General features: G+C 41.0%; 1 pseudogene; it reads left to right on the top strand.

Annotated features, from left to right (window-relative positions):
- Positions 1–81: 81 nt before the first annotated feature.
- LOC127647402 (SH2B adapter protein 1-like) lies at positions 82–13,573 on the top strand (annotated as a pseudogene).
- Positions 13,574–15,998: the final 2,425 nt, after the last annotated feature.

Below are 15,998 nucleotides of genomic sequence, written 5' to 3'. Positions count from 1 at the left end.
GTCACTCAGATTTGTTATCTTCCTCCTATTGAAAATCCCCCTTCTCCCACACTCCCTGTCCTCCCAACCTACACCCTCTCCCACTATAACGCGAGAGACTGATTGGGACAGTAGGCAGATAAATATTCATATGCCTGCAACAAGAGCAGTTGCAAAGCCCTCATGCATAAATAGATATAATATGATTAATCAATACGTTTAGCATCAACAGGAGACAGCTAGACGGAGAGGAATGAATATTAGTGTTAACACTGGCAGACACACTGCCTGCTTAGCAATACAGCAAGCTAGCTGACCAGCAGTTCAAACTTGGTAATTTATGAGCAGTGCTGGGTTTGATAGTAAGATACACTGGCTAGAGCAATTTACGTTCAGATTTCGTTCTCGCCAATCAGCAAATTGTGAGCTTTTTGTGCAAAAGGGTGAGCAAATGGGAATTTTTCTTACTATTATTGCATATGAGCGTTAGCAAAATGCACAACGATTTCAACTAGCTAGCTTCAGTTAGCTCTGTGTTGACATCAGCGTGAGAGCGTGTTATGACAATTAAACTACACATGCGGAGTGCTAGATGTGGCGAAATATATTTGTAAGGCTTTTTAGGATTATCAATATCGCATTTAATGATAGGCCTTCATGGTTTTTGTGTTTTTCTTTGCAGCTTAGTTGCACCGACCTCGAGTTACACACCAGCCTGAAGATGGTGAGTTACAACCGGGTTTTTTTTAGCATCATTTCTGCCACTACTGCTAATTTAAATGGTCTTGACTGGTTTCATAGCAACGGCTTGGTTTCGATTCGTGCACGATCAAATGCTTCAAAAATTATTCCTTGGTGGGTCTGTATTGCTAATGAAATAAAAGAGAAATTTGCGCTGGGACGTTCTTCCATATCAGGTGGAGGATTGAGTCTCATACGCATTTCGGGCAAAACATAACAACGCGTTCATCACCACTACTACGTGCAAGGCAATTAAACGTGTCAATGCCATATTTGAATCGTCGTTGCAAAGCTTGTGATAAGATTGATGTGTTATTAACTAAGATGGTCATGCCTATATATATATATATATATATATATATATATATATATATATATATATATATATTAGTGAAATTGCAGTTCTTTTGATGAGCCTTTTACATACTTTTGAGTTATTTTGTGTCAACTTGCACTTAAAAATGCTGCGATTGACAAATTGTATCCACAAATCGATCATAAAAAAATACCTGACATTAAGATACAAATACCTAAAAGAGCTTTTATGTTTGGAGCTGGTATATTTAAAACTTAGAACTTATATATTAAGACTTAAAAGTATTGCATATAAATTATGGTATGTCAGCTGCTGATTTCGGAATAGTATTTGAACATGATTTTTTTGTGTTAAACATACAATAAATGAATTATTAATTTTTAACAATAAGTATTCAAATCTTTTGTTTTTCAGGTTACAGATCTTTACCACAGGATCCTTGCAGAGCCTTGAATCACCAGAGACAACCTGATAACTATCATCAGCTCAGCCTGCTGCAATCAATTTCTTTTAATGTTACTTGGCAGACAGACCTGTAAATACATTTACACACATTGTTATGTGTAGAATGTGAGCTATTTTAGAACATCAAACTCTGAAATGACATTGACGTGTCAGATCATTCTTTTAAATGGGGGAAGACAATTATCAGTGAATTTTAGGCCACATTTTTAGGGCAAGTTTTCTGAATTCATGTCTGTTTCAAAATTGTAGCCAGATGAACGGAGCATATGCCCCCCATTCCCACGCAGATCGCAGCGATCGCTTGATCCTCGATCCGACGTTTTTGTTGATCAGTTGGGTTTAAATTGATCACTCTTTTTGTCAGTCATGAACGGCTCCCTCTTAACTCCACCCACCCCACGGGCAGCAGGAAATTCATCTCCTCTTCCACCGTCCCCGTCTCCCTCCCCTTCTCCTCCATTCCCATCGCTGTTGCCCCTCTCTACAAGACCCCCACCCCCACCCCTGCCTCTTCCAACTCCTGCTGGTCAGCCATTGTCATCGTTATCTGACACGCCTTCACCGTCTCCGTCTCCTTGCCTTAGCTGGACCGAGTTCTGTGAGCTCCATGCACGGGTTGCTGCCGGTGACTTTGCCCGTCATTTTCGGGCCTTCTTGTTGGAGAACCCGCATTACTCCCCTGATTCTGCAGCTTCTTTTTGTCAGCGCTTCACAGATAGATTTGTTAGACATTTCGAAGCGAACTAGAGGGGACTGGTGTCGGTAGGGAGGGAACAGGGAGCTGGGTCGCCCAATCGGATGCTACATCACTGGAGGAGGATGGCACGTCTCCACCCTTGGTGCCAGCAGAGGCCAACACCACCGGCCCACCCTCACAGATGCGGACTGTACCCAAACCCTTTTCGAACCAGCATGGACAGGAGGGCCATGGCAGGGAAAGATTCCAGAATGATGCAGCATTTCAGGACTCATATGCTCATACGCAGATTCTCCTGCCTTCCTCCTCTTCATCATGCTCTTCCTCTATGGGTGTGAATAATGGGCAGAGAGAGGAGAGGGGATTGATAGTTAAACAGTGTACTCATAATCCATCTGGCTACAAAGATCTGGAAGAAGAGGATGACAGCTGGGCGGGGCCTGTGACTGAAGAGGAGGTGGAGACGGACGTAGTAGGGAAGGACAATGAGGCAGAGGGCGCGGTTACCTCAGAAACTCTGACATGCCCCAATCCCTCTGGCACACCAGCAAACTCTGGGTCAAAAGGCAATGGTACACCCATGAGGGGTCACTCCAAAAACAAACTCAAAAAGCGCTTCTCTCTGCGCAGTGTGGGCCGCAGTGTCCGGGGGAGTGTGCGAGGTATCTTACACTGGCGTAGTTCCTCCAGTGACTCCCTTCAGAACTGCAGCTCATGTAACTCTGCCCCTCTTCCTTCCAGTTACAGCTACACTACAGGCCTGCAAGACAACAAGAGGAACTCCGGCTCCCAGGCAGTTCCCGGTTCTCTCCCTGTCTCTCTCTCCCTCCCCCTCACCCTGCCTCACTCTTCCTCCTCTTCATTGCCCCCGTCCTCCTCCAGCAGTGCTACCTCCCTCTCTCTCTCTGAGGCCCGTGATTGGCGGAGGAGCAATGAAGATGGGGAGAAGGAGAAGTGGAGTCACCGGTTGGAGAAGTTGCGACTGTCCCGGTCACCACCACCGACTCTGTCCACTGTAACTCCAGCTTCCTCAGCCATGTCACCCTCTGGACTACCCCCCAGCAATGTTGGTGCACCCAGAAAGATGGGCAGGCTGGTTCGGGAAGGAGGGGTGACTGTGTTTTCATCTTTGGATGAGTTTGCCAGCACTCATGGTTTCTCTGGCTTTCCCTTTGGACTGCTGCACCATGGTACAGACAACAGCAACTCAGTGTCTGTGCGCTGGCATAAGTGCCGTCTAGTACTGAAAGAATGTGATAAGGATGGAGGGCTTGAATATTTCCTTGAGTTTTACCTCCCACCGAAGGTGAGTGAGAGTGTCCGACTACTACCTAAAGAATTGTGGCGATTTCACATACTCAGTTAATCTTAATTGTTTGTTGCATGAAGTATATGTTCAGTATGCATGCTACCCGGTATCATTACTTAACATGCTAATAAGTAAATGTCTCCGCTAACTGAAATAAATTGTTGAATTAGATTACGCAAAGCATAATCATAGTTCTGTGCTTGTCTTTGCCTAAAATACATCTCGCACATTGTAACAAATGCATGTAAACACAATGATTACTTAGCAAAATTTCTTAGTTTTGTTTATGTGAAATAACATTACATACTTTTATTGTTTATCTGCTAGACTCAATATAATTTGCATAATGAAATTAGATTGCCCAATAAAGTTTTTTTTTTTTTTACAAATTAGTAGTGATTAGCTATGGTACACAGCATAGTACCACATTTATAAAAAATTATCTTAGGTTTATAGTATATTTTCAGCATTTTAAATTCTTCCTTGTAGTCCTCCAAGCCAAGACTGACTATCCCATGCAGCTCTATTGTTGATGTGAGGAGCACTACAGCTGTAGAGGTGCCAGACAAAGAAAACACCTTTCTTCTACAGGTACGTCAGCACACCTCTATTTTTGTCTTTGGTAGTTAGTCATTTTTGTCACTTCACCCCCCAAACCCCCCATTAGGTTTGCCTTGTCAATTAATAGCTCCCATATCTTAAAGGGATAGTTTACCAAAAAATTAAATTTCTTTCATTTGCTCACCCTATTGTTGTTCCAAACCTGTGATTTTTCTGTGGAACACTTAAAAAAAGGCAGAATGTTAGGGACTGACATTCATAGTATGGAAAAAGAAGCTATGAAGGTAAATTATGGTGACTGAAGCTGTTAGTCCCTAACATTCTGCCTTTTTTATGTTTAAATGGATGTGGAACAACATGAGGATTTTTCTTAAACTAAATCTCCACACATCTCACATTTTCAAGTTCTTTTTGCATGCATTTTTTGGTCTTTCAAAATGTCATGGAAATGGTCACAACAACAAACCTTTCAAATAAATGAAAGTCTTTAGATTTTGTACAATTATATTTCAATAATGTGATTGCCGGTCATTTGACATTTGGTTACATCCTGTTTTAGCACCCTGCTCAGAGATCCTAATCATTGAAAACTGTCTATGTTACACTTCTGCTGTTCACATACACATCTCGATCTCTTCATGTTTCTCTCAGCTGGAAGGTCAGGTGCAGTACGTGATCGAGACAAGAGATGCGGTTCAGATGAGGGCTTGGCTTAGTGACATCAGAAACGGCATCTGCCTGAGGTAGGACTTTTTGTTTCAAGTCTTAAAGGCCAACCACATTATGATACATGGAACGTTTATAATGAGATCATTCTTAGATTTCATGGATTCAGCACACAGTTCTTACTACACATGATCTGAAATGTGTTCTTTGACTCTTCACATTAGTGAGCAAGAGGATGTTGAAGGAGTTTGTGGCAGTGCTCTCACTGACCTCAGCATCATGCCGGAATTCAGTGACCGCCTGTCTCAAGGTAAGTGGTGTGGAGATGATGTCATCATGCTGTGGTCAGCTGCATTCAGGACAGTGTGTGTAATGGGGCATGTGCATACAATCATATCTGTGTGTGTGTGTTTTTTATTTGTCTTTTTATTCATTCATAAACCTATAACAAAATAAAAAACACAACATATATAAACTGAATCGATTTTTAACCCAGTCATAGCACCGCTGCATTCATCAGTAGTTTTGGAGGAGGACTCGTGTGGTGGGCATGTTAAATGAAGCTCTGTGGTAGGAGGATGCTGAGAGGATGACTCCACTGGCTCGGTCTTCTTGCCGTCGAAGACGGAGCAACTTTCTTCTCTTAAGTTTATTCCATGCACTGTCAAGTGCTTCATCAGATTTGTCATGTTGCCGGTCTTGGCAGCAATTATCTTGTAGCAAATATTGCATTGCACGCTGTTGGCATCGAGCCTGGTGAAATGTAGCCACACTTGATATTTTCCACATCTTTTACATCTATGGGTGTGGGGACACATACACAGCCTCACGTGTGAGCCGCATCTCTGGGTGTAACCGGTGTAAACTAATGTTTTTCCTTGATGCCTAAACACAGCCAATCACCGGCACTTTTAGATTTGGGCACATCTAGCATGCTACATGCTTATCACTGACGTTGATGAGATTAACCCCTTAGGTATCGAAATTTGGTGCTGAACGACAAGACATTTTTTGATACTCGATTGTTTAGATGCAATTCAGTCAGTGCCTAAAATGTATCTAACTCTATACCCAGCCCTAATTTAAATCGTGTCATCAGACGACATTCGGTGCTTCAGCTCCGCGTGATCTGAGACTAAAATGTTTTCAATTGAGCAATCAACAATAGTTGAAATTAGGAACTTTATTTATATATATATATATATATATATATATATATATATATATATATATATATATATATATTTCTAGAATAAATCTTATGGACTGATGAAAATAATGTATAGTCCCTACCAGATCAAAAGTCTCCAAATATCTGTAAGACCAAGATTTTTACACATCCTATGAAGCATCAATTATGCTGTAGGGGGCTTACACACATTTGCTTCACTGTGATCAAGGAGTAAATTCCATCCATAAGGCCATCAGTAAATCATGAGTGATGCCAGCGGCTTGCAACATCCCTTCAAGATCCATAAAAAAAACCCCCTGATCATCAGTGTTAGGTGCGTAAATATTAGCCGAAATCAACCTTTGCCCCTGAATTTCTGCTAAAACAATAATGACTCTTCCTAATGTATCTTTAATCTGTTTGAGACATTTGAATTGTAGAAGTTTACTTATCAATGTAATGACTCCCCTGATCTTACTTGAGCCAACACTAAAGGAAACATGTCCACCCCATATCTTCCCAAATTTTTCAGCTTCCTGAGGGAAAAGATGTGTTTCTTGTAGAAACACTATATCATATTTCTTACTTTTAAGTTTTAAGCAAATTTAAACACAAATGTATAATCCAGCGATCAAACTCGCGTGAGGAATGAGAGGGGAACATTTTCTTCACGTTGTATGTGAAGGCACCATAAGAGTTTCTTGCATTCCTTGAATTGATCACGTTCCTCGCTTGTCAAATTTGCAAAGTCTGGGACAAGAAAATACTGTGGTTTTCCAAGAAAGCTTTCCTGTACTCCTCTCCTCACGTAACACAAGATCTTTATCGGATGATCTCAGAAATTTGGCCAGAATTGATCGGGGACTGTCTCACTCCATGGATCTCCGAACAGGGACTTCCAGCTTATGGCCTGTCATGTCAAGCAGACTCGGGAAGAACGTGTCTAGGGATTTTACCATATCTCGGCCATCCTCATATTTGGGAATTCCAACAATTAGTTTGGTTGATTACTATTCTCGAAATCCTCCAGTTTTTCCCAAACACGTTGCAAATCCCCATTGGTCACTAGCGGGTTAGCAGCTAAATCCCTCTGATGACTCCAGATAATCGATTCGTTTCTCGACATCCCCCACTCTTGTAACCAACTCAGAGAATTTTGTCTCCATGTAAGTGATCGATCGACGTATCACAGCAAGATCCTCCAAGTCTACAATGACCTTTCGTCAGCATTTCCTATTCATTCATAAATTCATGCCGGATTTCTTTTAGTTCACTGTCCGAATTGAGTTCGGGGCTTTCGGGCTGCTGCTGGGGGGGAATCAGCTTGAGCACATAAGTGTCTTTTAATGACTCCAGCGCCTGAGGATTTTGAATTCTTTGACATATTGTCTTCCTAGAATAGTTAAGAATCAAGGTGTACCAATCTCACCGGTTTGTGATACAAATAGTATTAAAACAAGCAAAGTGCGCAGAGCTCACCCTTCACGCATCCGCTCCTCGCATGCTGTCCCATCTCTATGCATTTGCCAGTATTTGAATGAACCCAGATAACTCTAACTGGTTTTAAAATGCTGTAGCTATGAGGTAAGCAAGAATATAAAATAATTACAGTGTGATTAACAGAAGTTCAAAATGTAAGGTAACTGATTTTGAAAAGAAATCATATTTAGCAGTAAATTCAGATGGTTATGTATCATGCATTTGATGTATTTATTTTCCATGCAGTGTGCTACGGTGGAGTTGGTGGTTCTTCCCAATTGGAGCCTCTACCTCCTGAGTTACCACCCCGGGCCCCTCTTGATGAATCAGACAGTCGATTACTTGGTGGGGGAGGAACTAGTCTTGGCACACCTTTTGCTGAAACACCTGATGCAACAGGTAGCATACAAACTAAACATATGTTGTAGAGAAGTTACTGGTGATTATTTAGTTTTTAATGAAGTGAACATTAAATCCAAATGGACCTGTTTACTTTATTAATACACATTTTTAGTGTTATTCTTCAAAATTAAGGCCAAAGTATACTTAGGTTTGGATGTGAATGCTTCAGATATAGCCGTGGCCAAAAGTATTGGCAGTGACATAAATGTTGTGTTTCACAAAGTTTTCTGCTTCAGTTGTTGTTCACATTGTTTCTACATTATTGTGCAGAGTGATCAGATGCATTTTAATTAATAAAAAAGCTTCATTGGCCAAAAAAAAAGAACTTTATCACAAAAACCCAAATTTCACTGTTTTTTTGTCCCTGGCACAAAATGACCAGCTAACATAATTTCACTAATATCAGCAGTACCTGGGAAAGTGTGAATGAGGACAAGTCAGGTGAAATCACTCTATTATTCTGATTGGATTATAAGAGCAGACTGATTGCTATAAAAGGAGGGAAGAAGTGCTTCCAATCATTGTGTTCTTGTTAGCAATGGTTACCTCTAAATAAAGATGTGCAGCCATCATCACTTTACATCAAAATGGCCTCACGTGCAAGAAAATTGCTGCAAAGAATATTACACCTGAAAGAACCATTTACTGGATCATCAAGAACTTCAAGGAGAGAGGTCCAACTGCAGTGAAGAAATCTTCAGGATATCCCAGAGAGAGCCAAGCCGTCTCCTGAGGAGTCAGCTACGGAATCGTGTCACCACCAGTGCAAATTTTGTGTCCAGGCAACTCCCCGGATCTTAATCCCATAGAGAACCTGTGGTCAATCCTCAAAAAGCGAGTGGACAAGCAGACGCCCACAAATTGTGATCAACTCTGAGGACTATTAAGTCAAGAATGGATCGCCATCAGTCAGGATTTGGCCCAGATGCTGATATCCAGCATGCCAGAGCGAATTGCAGAGGTTATGAAGAACAAGGGTCAACGCCGTAAATATTGACTTTGCATATATTGAATGTTTTTGCCAATAAAAGCCTTTAAAACTTATGAAAAGCTTATCATTGTTTTTCAGTATACCATAGAAACATGTGAAAAAATTATCTACAAATACTGAAGCAGCAAACTTTGCAAAACACAAAATGTATGTCACTGCCATTATTTTTGGCCACAGCTGTATGTGCACAGACGAACGCTCACCGTTCAAAGAATACACCAGAATACTCCATTTTTGACTATGCGTGCATAGACACCCTGTTGGCACGACAACTGCAATGAGGTACTGGACTATTTCTCTTCAGGTGTTTAGACCCATTTAGATGTTTTTATAGTCCTTCAGACTTGAGTTAAACAATTGCACATGAGTCCTGATATTCTCACACTTGCGTTCTTGACATGCGCATCCACTGTTGTTGCTTCTACCTTCATCTCCTGCTGTTTACTGGGGATTGCATCTTCTTGCACTTCTTTGTGAAAGCAACAGCTCAAATGTAAGTGTTGCCACCTTGTGAACCCACTAATTAGTGCAATTCATTTCAGCCGCATACGCATTCTGCATGTTTGGAGTACAGCATTTATAAAAATTGGGTTGCATGTGTTCAGTGCTGGAGGACTCAGATGAAATTTGCACCACGCGTCCTGTACACAGACACCTAGCATTTGCGTCTTAACAAAGTATAATTTGAGCTTTAATCGTGTGCAGTTACTCCAAAATAAAGAAATTGCCTTATATAATCTTTCATCAAATTGTAATTCCTTGCTCCATTTCTGAAACAACTTTCCTTTATGTCTGAAATCTTGAAGCACTTTTTATTGTATTTTTTTTTTTTTATCATCCTTTCTCCTCCAAACACCTATCATATAGAGACCAGGTCAGCTAGCTGCACTGGTCAAATCTGGTATGGAATGGCTACTTTCCATGGTCTGATCAATTCCCGATTGGATAAAATCAAGTCCCGCCTTGTTTTTTTCTTGTTGAATAGTTTCACTCGGAAATGGATCACATTATGGAAGTAAAATGGATTAGAAATGCCATTTCATTTTGACTTCAAGTCACAAAGACTCGTAAACAAAGATCAGAAGTATTCAATTTGTTCCTTTGTTCCACAGGGTCATTTCTATTCTCTGAAGGTTCCGTGTCAGAGACAGTGGAACATCCTTTGAGTGAGTGTCAGTGGTTCCATGGCACACTCTCCCGTCTTAAGGCGGCCCAGCTGGTGTTGTCGGGTGGCATGGCCAGCCACGGAGTCTTTCTTGTTCGGCAGAGTGAGACCCGACGTGGGGAATATGTCCTCACCTTTAATTTCCAGGGCAAGGCAAAGGTAAGTGTGTGTGGGGGGGATGCTTATTTACATTTGGTATTTAACATGCATATTTAAGACTGGTTCAGGTGAAACACTTTCAGTTTGTTAGTACAGTGTGCACTAAATTGCAAATTGTCATTTTTAAACCTTGAGTTCATTCGTTCACGTCTGAACCTCTTCTTACCCTGTCAACCTTCTCCCAGCACTTGCGTCTCTCCCTGAACGAGGACGGACAGTGTCGAGTGCAGCATCTCTGGTTCCAGTCGATTTTTGATATGCTGGAGCATTTCCGTGTGCACCCCATTCCTCTGGAATCTGGGGGCTCCTCTGATGTCACCCTCATCAGCTTTGTGGGGGCCACGAATGTCCGGCAGCCAGGTATGGAGTGCTGGGTCAGCTCTAAGGGGTAAGAGGCTATGGCTGAAAAGAGCAGAGATAACAGGGAATGTCCAAAGCTTTAGACTGCAGTTCATGCAAAATATTGAAGTGGGTAAGTGACTGCAGGTGCCACTCTCATCTCCCTCTGAACAGCTGATATGCAGCATGTCAGATTTAAAGATTCTGACTTTTTTCAAACAAATAAATAAGAAGTATAACTTTAGAGTATTTACACTGTAATATGTACCCATCTCCTGGATTAAATGGAGATGTAAATGTTTACAGTTATGCTTTAGCTAAACAGCTGTTTTGGTGGAAATCCTGGTGGGCCCACCCAAGAAGAACATACAATAACAAAACAAGCGTTCTTAGAAGGTGTTTAGTTTTTTTGTCAGTTTGAATCCTGCGTAGATTTCAGGGACACACAGTGAGTTGAGCTTGTTTGTGTGTGTGTGTGTGTATCATGTGAGTGGGATGAATCTGGAGAGAAACACATGTGTACGTGTGTGTTTTCATAAACAACATGGCCACTGCATGAGTTTATTGCACCTGTCAGAGATATGACTAAATCTGGGATCACCACATGTGTGAGATCACTTCCTATCATGGCATGCTTTTAAAAGGACACTCTGTGCAAGCATCTGCTCTGACTACCTTGATTACACACACACATACACACACACACACACACACAGATCCATCGCTTTTGGCTGCCTGTGCATGGCATTGTTTCTGACAGTAATTGTTGCTGTTGGTTCGATTTCTCTGTGTGCATGACTTGATGTATTACCCATCCCAACACCTCTCTAAACTTCCAAACATTCCTAAGCTCACCTCACTCCTCATTTCCTATCATCCCTCCCATCTTTTGTCTCTCCTCGCCATGTTCTCCTCCCTGGATCTCCTTTGAGCTAATTGCATATATACTACTGATATTTAAATCAGAGAAGCTATTAAAACATGATTTAACCCCTACCCCCATACTTGCAAACCATAACGTGGACATTTATGGGCAAATTATAAGCGCATTAACTATCATTCAGACATTGCTGCTTAATTTATGTTGCTAGCAAAACCATCTCAAATATATTGTGAATATTCAATATACTGTATATCACCTAGGCCTACTTCATTTACTACATTCTGACATAATTTGGTTATCACTCTCTTCCTCTCATCAACATTGCCTTCCTTCATTTCTATTTCTAATCACACACTAATTCATACCGTACCTCTCCTTCCTCCTTCCGCCCCGCTTCAGCCTCTGGCCTTCCCCATAGTGCATACCAGAGCTCTGATTGGCTGTTTCTGTTGTTGTTGGGTCATCTTCGCAGGCCGGGAAAGGGCAGGCAGCCGCCCCACAGTCTGTGACGTCATCACCACGCGCCACCCTGACTCTCCATCAACCCCCATCTCTGACTGTGTGTAAGTGAGACCAGATTCAACAGAGAGAGATAGAAAGAGGCAGGGTCTGAGAGAAACTAAAACAAGTAGTGAATAAAACATGTATATTGTGAGGAGGGTAAAAAGCATCAACTGAAGTTATTTTTAAAGTGATAGTTCACCCCAAAATTAAAATTCTGTCATCATTTACTCACCATCATGCCATCCCAGATGTGTATGACTTTCTTCTGCAGAACATATAGTAGAATCTGCAGAAGAATATTTCAGCTCTTTAGGTCCATACAATGCAAGTGAATGGGTGCCAAAATTCACTGTCCTTTTCTGCATATCGCGGCACGGTTTTGTGGTCCGTTCTGAATAATGCGGTGGCTCATTTGTGCTTATCGTGGCCATTTGGCCCATTTCGCAGCCGACCCACTGGACCCCTCTGTTCTCCCGATGGCCAGTCCTCCCGTGATCGACCCACAGGGACAATGCCCGGGTATGCCAGATTACCAGTCCAGCCCTGATTGTATTGTGAGGACCTACAAAGCTGAGAGATTCTTCCAAAAAATTATAACTTGTGTTCTGCAGAAGAAAGACAGTCAAACACATCTGGAATGCCAGGAGGTTGATTAAATCATGAGAGAATTTTCATTTTTGGGTGAACTATCCCTTTAAGCAACAAAAATTAGTTGTTCAGAAATGTTCATGGTCATTAAATCACAACCATGAACCCAATAACGTTTGACTGACCCTGTTTACACATCAATATTCAGCATTCATCAACTTGGCCTGCCTTAATGAACAACATTTCTCACTATGTCGGTATTTGGAGACTTATCAATCATAACAAAGGTCATTTACAAATAGAAGTCTTAAAGGTACAGGAGCAAAGCAACCTGTTTAATTCTAAGGGCCAGAGAAGTATTCACATGGGGTCCTGGGAATTGGATAAGTAAATTAGGAATTAGAACTAAATTACCATGAAACAGATTAGGGATAAGAGGAAGAGGAAGCTTGTTAGAATTTAACAGAAAAAGCAGGGAGTGGAGAGACGTGTCATCCGTTCACTTCAGCACACATCTGTCTGCTTAACTTCCTCATTCACAGCTGGGTTTCAGTTGCACACATCCATCCTAAATATGTGTGTCACAGGGTTACACATTCATTGAACATTTGCTCTCTATAGCCTGCATTAATCATAATGGAACTCTTTTAATTGTCACACATTTTATAGACAGTGAGCTCTGTCTCCATGTAAACTTAATTCAGGATGTTTATGTTCAGTCCATATACTGTATAACGAATGAGCCGAGATTTCTCAATTGATGACTTTCTACAGCTGTTTAGTGGTGGGAGGGTGTAAACAGTCTTTGTGCAATGTGTTGACCAATTCCGTTACTAGCATGTGTCATAGCTGAGCCACTGCGTTTTGAAGTCTTTATTCCTTTTTATTTTCTACTTTCTCTCCTCTTTGAAAATGTTATTCTCATGCATTACTCCTCCTGTACTCTTCATCTGTCCTATCCCTGTTTTCCGCTTTCCTCTCCTCCCAGACTTGACCATCAGACCCCCTAGTCCTCCTCAGCCACCTCCTCCGCCTCTACCTCCCGGACGCCCTCCGCCCCCGACTCCTCCGCAGGACCGAGGGAATGACACGGAGGCTGCGGGAGGAGGGGGAGCGAGCAGCGGAGCGGAGGAGTGCGATGAACGAGAGAGGGATCCACCTCTCCTCCAGCTGGAAGGGGTGGAGGGCGAGGAGCGGGAAGGAGGGAGGGCAAGAGCTATCGACAACCAGTACTCCTTCTTCTGAAGTGGGATCGAGGAGGAAGAGGAGAGCCCTTCACAATCAGTATTTTTTTTTCTTCATCAGAGGAACTGACCGAGGGTGTCACAGAACTGTGTTAATAACACTATTAAACATGAGCTTTCACAGAGCGAGCGAGCAAGAGAGAGATGGAGAGAAAGAGAGAGAGAGAGACACCCATAAATAATCATACATATGATACTGACGGTACATCATTAAAACACTAAGAAACGGTACGACACTACATCAGAGGTGGATTGTGACAATATTGATTAGCTTTTACTAATTTGTTCTCCAGTGTTTGTCAATGCTAAGGTTCCTCAGGTGCTGCTGCATAGGAAGGTAGGACAACTACAGTCTGCTGCATAGGAAGTTACGACTGTGTAGTCCCGCTGAATGGTACCACACCACTGAGTTGGTGTCTTGTTTTTAGACACTTGTTTCATAAATGAATGAACAAGTGAGTCCCTTATTTGTTCAGTTATCTAGTATTGCCTGGCCCTTCGCACTTATGTAAAGTTTTTTCTTTGTCCGCAGGTGAGTGGATATTTTAACTTGTTTAGAGATTGATTGTTACCCACCAGCACTCTTAGTATATTGGAGCAATTTAATTGTTTTGTTTTATTTGTGTTATGCCACTGACAAACTATGAATGTCAAAAAGTTATATCTTAACCTTTTTGTTGCTTTTATGTTCATTTCAATTGTACTAAATTCCAGGCATTGCCTAGGGCTTTACAATGCCAAAAAAGCCCAGTCCTCTCAAATCTTGTAGTATAGCTTAGTTATGATATTAAACATCTCCTTGGATGTTATTACCTCAGAATCCTGATCTGTCATCCAGCTCCTCCTCTCTGACGAGAGCACAGGATTCAGTGCTGGGACAACAACATCTGCTCTCTCCCTCCCTCTCTTTCTTCATATCCTACCCTTCCCTTTAGCTTTACAATCTTTTGTTTTATTGGTGTGTTTATTTCAAAGGTATAGTCCAGAGGAGGAAGAGTAAATGTCCTTCATATAAAAGTGAAATTGTTATGGAGTACTTAAATGATAATAATATTGAATTTAATAATTGTCCAAATAATAGTAATATTATTATTAGTAGTATTTTTTTAAATGCCTTTATTTTGATGTTGTTTACTAAGTGGACATGTAATATTTGTTCTCCAAAATCTGTTTTCTCATTTTTGTGCCTTTTTATATCTCTTCTAATCTCACTCTATCCTTCACTGCTGGGGGGGTCCCTTCTCGTGCCTTTTTGTGTTGTTAATTGTCATTCCCTCTTGTTTTGTTGTCAGTCATTCTTGGCCTCAGTCTTTTGCTGTGTCTGCCATCCAGTTCAGTGCCTGCATCTGTCCCCCTCTTCCCTATCATTTGATTAATCTTTTCCTGTATCGGTTGTTCTCTTAAAGGTATGTTCCAGGTTCAATACAGGTTAAGCTCAATCGACAGCATTTTTGGCTTAATGTTGATTACCAAAAATAATATTTTGACTCATCCCTCCATTTCTTAAAGAAAAGAAAGAAAGAAAATCAACGTTACAATGAGACACTTACAATTGATGTGAATGGGGCCAATTTTTTGGATTCAAAGGCATGTTAAGTTGATAATTTTATAAAAGCTCTTAAATTAATTATTCTGTTAAAACTGTACGTTTTAGGGATTATGGTGTTAAAAGTTGTAAAATTAGATATAACTTTACACAGAAGAGATTAGTAAGCAATATTATCACACAAAAATCAAGTTAACATGCATATTGTTTATGTCTTTTGGCTATACTTTAGAAACGGATTGGATTGGCCCCATTCACTTCCATTGCAAGTTCTGCAATGTAACCCAGATTTGTTTTCGTTTGTTTTTTGTTCAACAACAAAAATAAGTCAAAATAAATGTTTGTTGTAATCAACATTATGCCACAAATGCTTTCAATTGAGCTTAACTTGAATTGAACCCGGAATATTCCTTTAATTCTACAGATCATTCACCTCATTAGCCCTGTGCTCCTCAAACCTCTTATTGTGCCTTCTCTCTTTTCTCTCTGTCTGTGTTGGGACCGTGTGTTATGGTGGACACTGTTACCCACACTGTGTAATTAGTTTCAGGTACTATAAGTTTAATGATGATGATGATAATAATAATATGATATAATATTATTATACTGAAACAATATGTCTTGAGTCGTGTTTGTGTTAATATATAGGAGCATATCTTGTGATTTGATTGCCCACCCACATATAAAGAGCGGACAAATATAAATGCTTCATTGTTCTTGTCTAATAATGCGAAGGGTGAACTCTCATTCATATGGGAATGATTAGTACAATTTAATGTTCTTTGAATTTGTA

The sequence above is a fragment of the Xyrauchen texanus genome, chromosome 8, assembly GCF_025860055.1.
Source record: "Xyrauchen texanus isolate HMW12.3.18 chromosome 8, RBS_HiC_50CHRs, whole genome shotgun sequence".
NCBI lineage: Eukaryota > Metazoa > Chordata > Actinopteri > Cypriniformes > Catostomidae > Xyrauchen > Xyrauchen texanus.
Note: the sequence above shows the minus strand (reverse complement) of the source record. Positions and strands in the feature narration are given on the sequence as shown.